Consider the following 7,725-nt stretch of genomic DNA (forward strand, 5'->3'; position numbering starts at 1 on the left):
GCTACAAGGCTTCCGCGGAACAGGAGGCGGTGCTGGGTACAGCTGTCCAGGAGCTGCTGGCCATGCGTTTTGGGTCGGCGAGCTTCATGCACCCCTTTCAAAAGGGCCTGGTGGTGACCATTCGGTCTGTTCGCGGTCTGCTAGGCGATATGCGCGCGCCGTTCGGGATCGACACCTACCTACTGACCCGGCGCCTGGCCTAAGACCGGTTAGAGGGGTTCTTCGGCATGGTGCGTGGAAGGAGTGGTGCCAACTCCAACCCCAACCCTGTGGATGCCATCGCCAACATGCGCCTCCTGACACTCCTCTTCGGACTCAACAGTGGTGTCAGTCCGCTGGCCAAGCCGGGAAGCATGGCGCACCCCATCGACGCCGAGCCAGAGGCCGTGCCTGACGAAGCAGACCAGCTCGAGGAGCTCCGCGAGGCGGCCGGAGAAGACATGCCGCCGGAGATGGCCGAGGAGATGCGCCAGTTCGGTACGTCACCTGCCTGCCACGACGAGACGCGCAGCTGGGACGACGGAGACGGAGAGCCGGAACATCACTAGGGCGTAGAAGACATGCGGGCTCTTCTCCAAGAGCATCAGGACACCAGACCGACGACGGACGGCTTGACAGGCAGGCTCTGTGGCTAAGGCTGCGCAGTCTGGGTGGCCTCACGGTGCTTACACAGGCATTCTAGGAGGGTTGTCGCCGGATGGAGGCGGCGTTCTACCTGTACCACGCCATGAAGCCGCGTCAGTCGAGCAGAAGGCCGAAGGTGGTCGCCGACTTTCTAGCTGTTCTGCAGTCGAAATTCCGCACCACGCCTCCTGCTGCGCTGAAAGTCTTTGCCCGGGTTCGAACATTTATACGGATGCGGACCGTTAATGAGGTCAGACGGGCCAAATTGCTGGCGAAGAGGGCGGCGAGGAAGCGCCGGCATCGTGCTCAGTGAGTGCTGGGGCATCCCCCCTCCCCCCCCCCCCCCCCCCCCCCCCCCCCCCCCCCCCCCCCCACCTAGCTTTGTGCCTGGCTCCGCGTTTATGTCGGCCAATGAGCAGGGCCTCACGGCCGGCACGCAGTGTTCCGTGCAGGTACCTCTTTCATTTGTGTCTGCTGGTTTGCTGATTGTTGTGTCGTGTGCTGTTTGTGTGTTCATGGAGCGGCACTGGTATTGTGATGATGTATTGATATCACTTCTAAGCATAAGGAAAAGCCGTGTTTAGCACGTTGTCAGTTGCGGCTCTGGAGCATTTAATGTTCCTTGTGATAGTGTTTTTGTCCCGTTTTTCAATACATTTCAGTATATCGCATATCGCATATATTGTATAAATAATACAAACATTTCGATATATCGCAGTAATCGCCCATATTCCGCTTGTTTATTATCCTCACTCAACGGAAAAAGCATTGGCGGCGACAGGATTCGCTCCCACGCATGACCATCGCAGCGCAGTGCATGGGTCTGCCTTTCGCCTTATAGCTCGAAAACGAGTGCCACGGCGCACACTTTTGACCCCGGAAATCGAAATAAATTTGTTCAAGCTTCATTTCTTTGCACTCTTATGCGTATATATGTCCAATATTTAGAAAGCCGTGGGCCTGAAGGGCATTTTAACATGAGAACCCTGTGGCTAGGCGTCCAATGTGCGCCGTTGCTGACATATTTTATGCTGGACATTGGACCCCCGGGTAAATCCCCGTTACAGGATATTTTACTGCGTCTCGACACTCTGTACCGGGCTGGCAAGACCATAGTACTTTGCTGGATTCCGAGCCACGTTGGCATTGCGGGAAAGGAGCTGGCTGACTGCCGCAAAGCGTGCTTCTCTGCGTCCCTGTCGCAGAGCATTTGCGATACCCGCTACAGGCCTATACTCGTCCATCTCTGCCTTTTTGTGTGGGGAATGGCAGAGCACATGGGATGCGATGGGCGCCAGTAAACTGAAAAGCATTAAGGGAATGGCAGTCATCTTTCGAAAGTCTAGACGGGAGGGAGTAATACTGTCTCGGTTGCGGATTGGCCATACTTACTAATACGTGCGGTCAAACGCCTCGCCTTGACATTGGCGCGGCGGCTGCCTTCTGGCGCTCGTGCTCGCGCGGTGGCAGCCCTCTAGGCGGAGGGCTTCGATGGCCGTGTTGACGGGATGCGGTCGACGGTCTCTGGTTATGTCGACCCGCGTGAGTGGGCGCGTTATCCTGTGTCGTAAGGTTCAATGTGTTGTTGATGTTTTCTGATCATGTCCTCCGATCGTGTTCATCGTCTCAATTATGAGAGGGAAGAGTGTGGTTGGCATCGGTAATGAGCTCCCGGGCCGCGGCCCGTGGCTTGTTCATGCCTCCGCGTCATTGACCTCGTGACCTGGTCGAGGCTGCGTATGCGGGCCAGAGCGACCGGAGACTGCAGACAGGGACGGCCAGGTGTGGTTGGGAGTGATTTGACTCAGGAGAGCTGACTAAATACAAGTTACCGAAGCGAAACAGGGTCTACAATTACACGGAGTACGGAAGCCTTGTCAACAGTTTTGAAACAGTAGTGGCATTTAGTGGGGGGGGGGGGGGCATAATAAAAAAACTTAGTCAAATGCTTGATAGCGTACACAGGCGCCGTGACCCATAATCTTGCTGCCAAGGTGATGAGGCACCGGACCCCAGCGGCACACAACAACCAGGACGCGTCCCGAGGCGTGAAGCTGTAACCGTGATACGCCTCCTATCCAAAATAAAGTTAACGGGTGTTCAAGTTCCGGTTGCTGATCTTAGAACGCCTTCTGCGTTTGGGCCCTCGTTACGCATCCCAGATACTGCTGATGTCAGCTTATATTGTAACTCCCACTTAAAAACGCGGCTGCGACCTTTTGCACTTTCGTACTCTGCGGATATTCCACAATGCAAACCAGAAAAACGCCATTCCGTGGCAGCGCACTTCATTCAAAGCTAGCCCCAATCAGTGTTATAGCCACAACCTTTGCAAGGTACTTGTTACTCTATATATATTCTTTTAAATTTAGATACGCAAATAAAAACGTAACATTGTCCTCTTATGGAACAGTTTCATCAGTTTGTTGCCTGTGTCTGGAATGGCCTGCAAAGAGCTGAAAGGTACATGCTGTTGTTGGCTTGGTTTCAAGTCCTTCGACCGCAATAAATGAATTAACAGAAAATAAATGAAATATCTCTGACTGTCAGTAATCTCACCAAGTCGCTTTCCGACGCATTACTTTAATTGCTCGCCGGTGGCGACTGGGCGATCGATTGGTGGCCTTTGCATCTATGTGCAAAGTTTCATGCCAATTTGAGGAGTCCGCTGAATCCCGAAGATGGACCTGAATCTGAATGTGAATGTGGTGCCAACCTGACGGGACGTCGTCGAAGAGTGGCGCACAACCGGAAAGTGCTCACGCTTACGTTCGCGGCACGCATTCAGCAGTAAAATCTTTCTAACAATCATCTTCCGCAGATTGTACCACCCGTGCAGCATCATCGTCTTTGCGAATGTACCAGTTGCCATGCTGTTTTGACCATGAACAATAAACATCCGATAATATCAGGGCGATTTAATGACGTTTCTATGGCGTCATTAATCAGAAGGCGATTTTGAAATAGGCTCCAAATGAGCCTTTTCGCACTTCTGCGGGCGTGTAACTCAGGAACCAGAGCGTTTTGGGTCTCAAAAAGGGCATATCCGTGAACTGCATCAAAAGGTCCTCAAGATGGCTATTTCAGTTTAAAAACCCATACAAAGGTGGAACAGTCTCTTTAGCTGCTTTCCGTTCACATGTTTGATATGCATTGTTCTTTTTTCGGCAATACTGCCGACAAAGTACACGATACAGCACTTCAGCTGCAAAGCATGGCCAATCGAGAAAAAAACAGGGCAAACGCCTTTGCCAAACACGAGACAGCGATGGCATATGAAATAATGTACCCGTAGTGGTTGATCTTTGCCAACCTCTGCAAACGTGCGCTATATTCTCCACAACACTGTGCGACTCAATTAGCAGTGCTGCGTCGAGCGCACAGCGATATCTCACGGCGAGGAAACTACACGAGTGTGAATACCTCGTGTTAACAAATATTGTGCATTTGTTTATGTCAGTTGATGTTTATAAAAGCGCACTATGAGGCTGTACGCGTAATGATAAGCGTAAAAAGCATGTCATCAACCTGGTCTTTTTATCTATCTATCTCTCCATTCTCCTGTTTATTCTGCGAGGAATAGGTTTGAGGCCTACCGGCGTGTTATCCTTGTTTTGGTGCGTATGCACGGATAGGCAGCACATTTCTCCCTCTCGCGTCCTCTTCAGTGGGAAGGCGTAGGCAGGGTAGTCTGTGCTAAATCTGAAAAAGAACCGTTGTGCAAGTGCCGTGCGAAATTTAAGCCTCCAGTGATGTGTTTCGCTGTATCGCGCTTACGCCTTTTGTGCATCTTCAATTACTGGAAGCAGATATGGTTTGTCCACTGAGGCGTATGCGCGGGGCAGGTTCTTTCGCGGACAAAGCCGTTTGAAACTCACATGAGCTTGTTGCTTCCACACCATATGAATGGAAAAGTCGCTCTGTTCTTTTCCGCAGCACACGTATATGCGCGTTTTATATAGCGTTAGGCTTAAGGAGGGTTTGGGAATGGACAGCACGAACAGAAACATACTTTTGCCTGTAAGTCTGATGATGTGGTATCGACCAGTGGCTTGGAAGCAAAAGCAATGAACCAGTAACTGCAGATGTACCGAAGCATATTTCTTACAGGAAAACTCGAGTACACCACCACAGGGGAACAGTAACTCAAAGTGGGGTCAAAGGGGCCTCGCAAATTCTTACACACCAGCGGATGCTATATTTTGTGGACAGATGTCGGGTTTGCAACAGCCACTACAAGGTGTTACGAATTGTTGACAGTTCTGTGTTACACAGCCCACTGGCAGAAACGGATCGAGGAACGAGTGGATTTAAACGGATCAAGAAACGAATGCATTTCAAACCGTAGCAATCATCTGCACTTGATCATATGTTTCAAAACGTAAAAGCGAGACCAGGTATGAGTAACGTGGTGTTTAAAAGTCTTACTTAATATTAATCAGGCCCAAGTCAACCATCTTGCGTAGGTCTCCCAGTACCGTGGTAAATTTGTAAGCCTAATTTTTTAACTTCAATCCATAATTGTAAACTCTGCTGACATATCATGTAATCCACTTCACTCAACGTTGCGCCAAGATGGTCTTCAGTCTTGAATTCTCTCTTCCCGGACTTTCTCCAGTGCCTTAAAAGACATACAAAATGCAAGAGATGTATTCTAACCCTTACTGGTGTGTACCACACCACATAATTTTGAATTTAACAATGTCTGACATAGATATCAGCATTCCGTGCACCAGCCTTTGCAATATTCTGTTATGTTGTGAGGTCTGTGATGCTTTTATCTCGTGTCCCTTTCCATGCAATGCTAGTAGTGATCCAAGTGTTCATGCCGCCTGGCCGTCTTGCAAAGGAACTGCCGATAGTAGTATCATGCACCCCGTGGTCCTTTTACAATAGCCAAAGGTGAGGCTGATCACTTCCTTGTGGAACACATAGGCAACTTCACCACTCGGGGGAGTGAGGTTAAGACTGGGGACATAACTATTTTGGGGGGAGACTGTAGAGGGTTTCTTCCCCTGCTACAACTGTCTGACACGAGTTTGGCTACGACACGCCATGCAGAGAATCCTCGCCTGTTGCCCCGCCATTATGGCGTAGGCCAAGCATTCGCTGTTTGGAGGAGCTTTGCGTAGGATTCGTCCATCTCTTCCCGTCTGATGCCCTCCCGATTGATGGTATCCCAAGACGCAGGCTCCTTTGCGCCAATCTGGCTTCCCCTCCTTCGACACCCATCTCAGGTGGCCGAGCTCGTGCACTAATCCATGACTGAGGTCCGGGCGGGAGCTGGAATGCACATTCTGAGTGAGCCGACGGAGCAGGACTCTCCAGCAGGTCTTAAATTCGGTGTTTGCTCGCTTCATGTTGTTCTTGATCCTCCTCCCATTTCCCTCCGACGGTTGATGAGCTCTTGACATCGGCTGCAAGCGCGCGCGCCATTGAATTGACTTGGCATGTGTGATGCAGTCGCCGCATTTGTCCCCGCTGTGCGCTCTCCAGCTCACCGTACAATTATTGACTGTAATACTCCGTCCCGTCTTTTCGCCTGGTGGACCACGGGCATGCCGCGGAAGACATAAACCGCGTTCGGCGCGTGGGCCACCATCGTCTCGCGGCGGACGAGATGCTACGGCGGGAGGGCCCGAATGTTATCCGAATGCTATTGCTGCAGAATGCTGCTGAATGAGATGAATGAACTGCCCGAATGCGTCCGAAGTAGGGTGATTTAAGCACTGGGTCCCGTCACTCGTGACAGCCGTGGCGAATTGGCTATCCGAGCGAAGGGCATTAGGTGTGGGTGGCCACCCACGCGCTAGGGTCCCGTCCTCCACTAGCAAATGCATGTCCTTCCTCTTCTTCGAGTATGCCAACTCGAACTATGGCGTAGCTATCTGACGTACCTGTCACGGCAATGCTGAAGTCATTCCTTACTTGACAAAGGGGCGAAGTAAGTGCGGTGAGTCGAAGTTGTCTACATGGCAACACCTGGCAACGGCCGAAGCATAGTTCTGACGATGGTTTTGAATGTTAGTAAAACGGACATAGCTCGACCGCATCCGAGTGGTGTGAGTGGTTGCTGATGCTTATTGTTATCTCATAACCCGCCAACCAATATCAGTGCACCTGAAAAAATATCCAACTGTGTCATTCATGGTAACCGTTATGTGTCCCCATTGGCTGGATCTGCCGATACTACTTAATGCCCATATCTGAGTAATGGAAATACTTCATAGCCGCGCGTCACGCACTCACCTGTGCCGCCACAGGTGTGTTCTGCAGTAAGCAGATCTTGGCTACGAAGAAATGAGCCGAGTTACCAGTTCTTCATAGCCAACCTCCACCCACTGAAGTAATAATGTGTGACACATGGGGTGAGTGCGTCATATGCGTCTATCAAAAACGCTACCAAGTCCAAATATGGACATCTTTGCGTTATCCACTTCGAAACTGTCAGCAAGCGTACCCTGGAAACAACCTTCTCACAAGGATCGGCCCAAATAGACCAGAGGTAGCCCTTCAACAATAGTGAAAACAAAACACACTGCTTACCTTTCTACAAGATATCTTAATGGCTGTCAGCTATCTTAATGGGAACCGCAACGAGCGGTCAGTTGTCCCTTAATGGCTAGACACTAACAACCTGTCAGCAGAGTCACCGATGTCATTGACAACTGCAAGGGTCCGGCCTTGACACTTGGCAGGGGACCAGCTCCGCGTGATTGCTGTTGTGGATTGTGATTGTGTGTGATTGTTCCTTTGCCAGCTTGCTCAAGGTCGCCAATCTTGAGCACTGTCTCATCAAATTGTCAGGCGGTGACGGTCCGTCACAGTTTGGGTAATCACTCACCGAGACTCCAATGACAGTCATCTCCTTGCGGCAGGGCCTTCTGAACTTCATTTGGGGTTTGGACCCAAGCTGCCGCCATGCCAGTGCTACCGACGCCTGGCGCCCCTCACACAGTAGCTTCTTGGACCAGAATGCATTTCCCCGGCGGCGGGTCGGGCCACGACCAGTCACCAGGGGCGCGCTGAGGTTTGAAACAGCGGCGAACAGGGACGCGCTCAGCCATCCCAGAGAGGGGGGCGGGTGACAATGGGAAGCCA

Source organism: Pollicipes pollicipes, unplaced genomic scaffold, assembly GCF_011947565.3.
Source record: "Pollicipes pollicipes isolate AB1234 unplaced genomic scaffold, Ppol_2.1 Scaffold_6686;HRSCAF=7923_pilon_pilon_pilon, whole genome shotgun sequence".
Taxonomy (NCBI): Eukaryota; Metazoa; Arthropoda; class Thecostraca; order Pollicipedomorpha; family Pollicipedidae; genus Pollicipes; species Pollicipes pollicipes.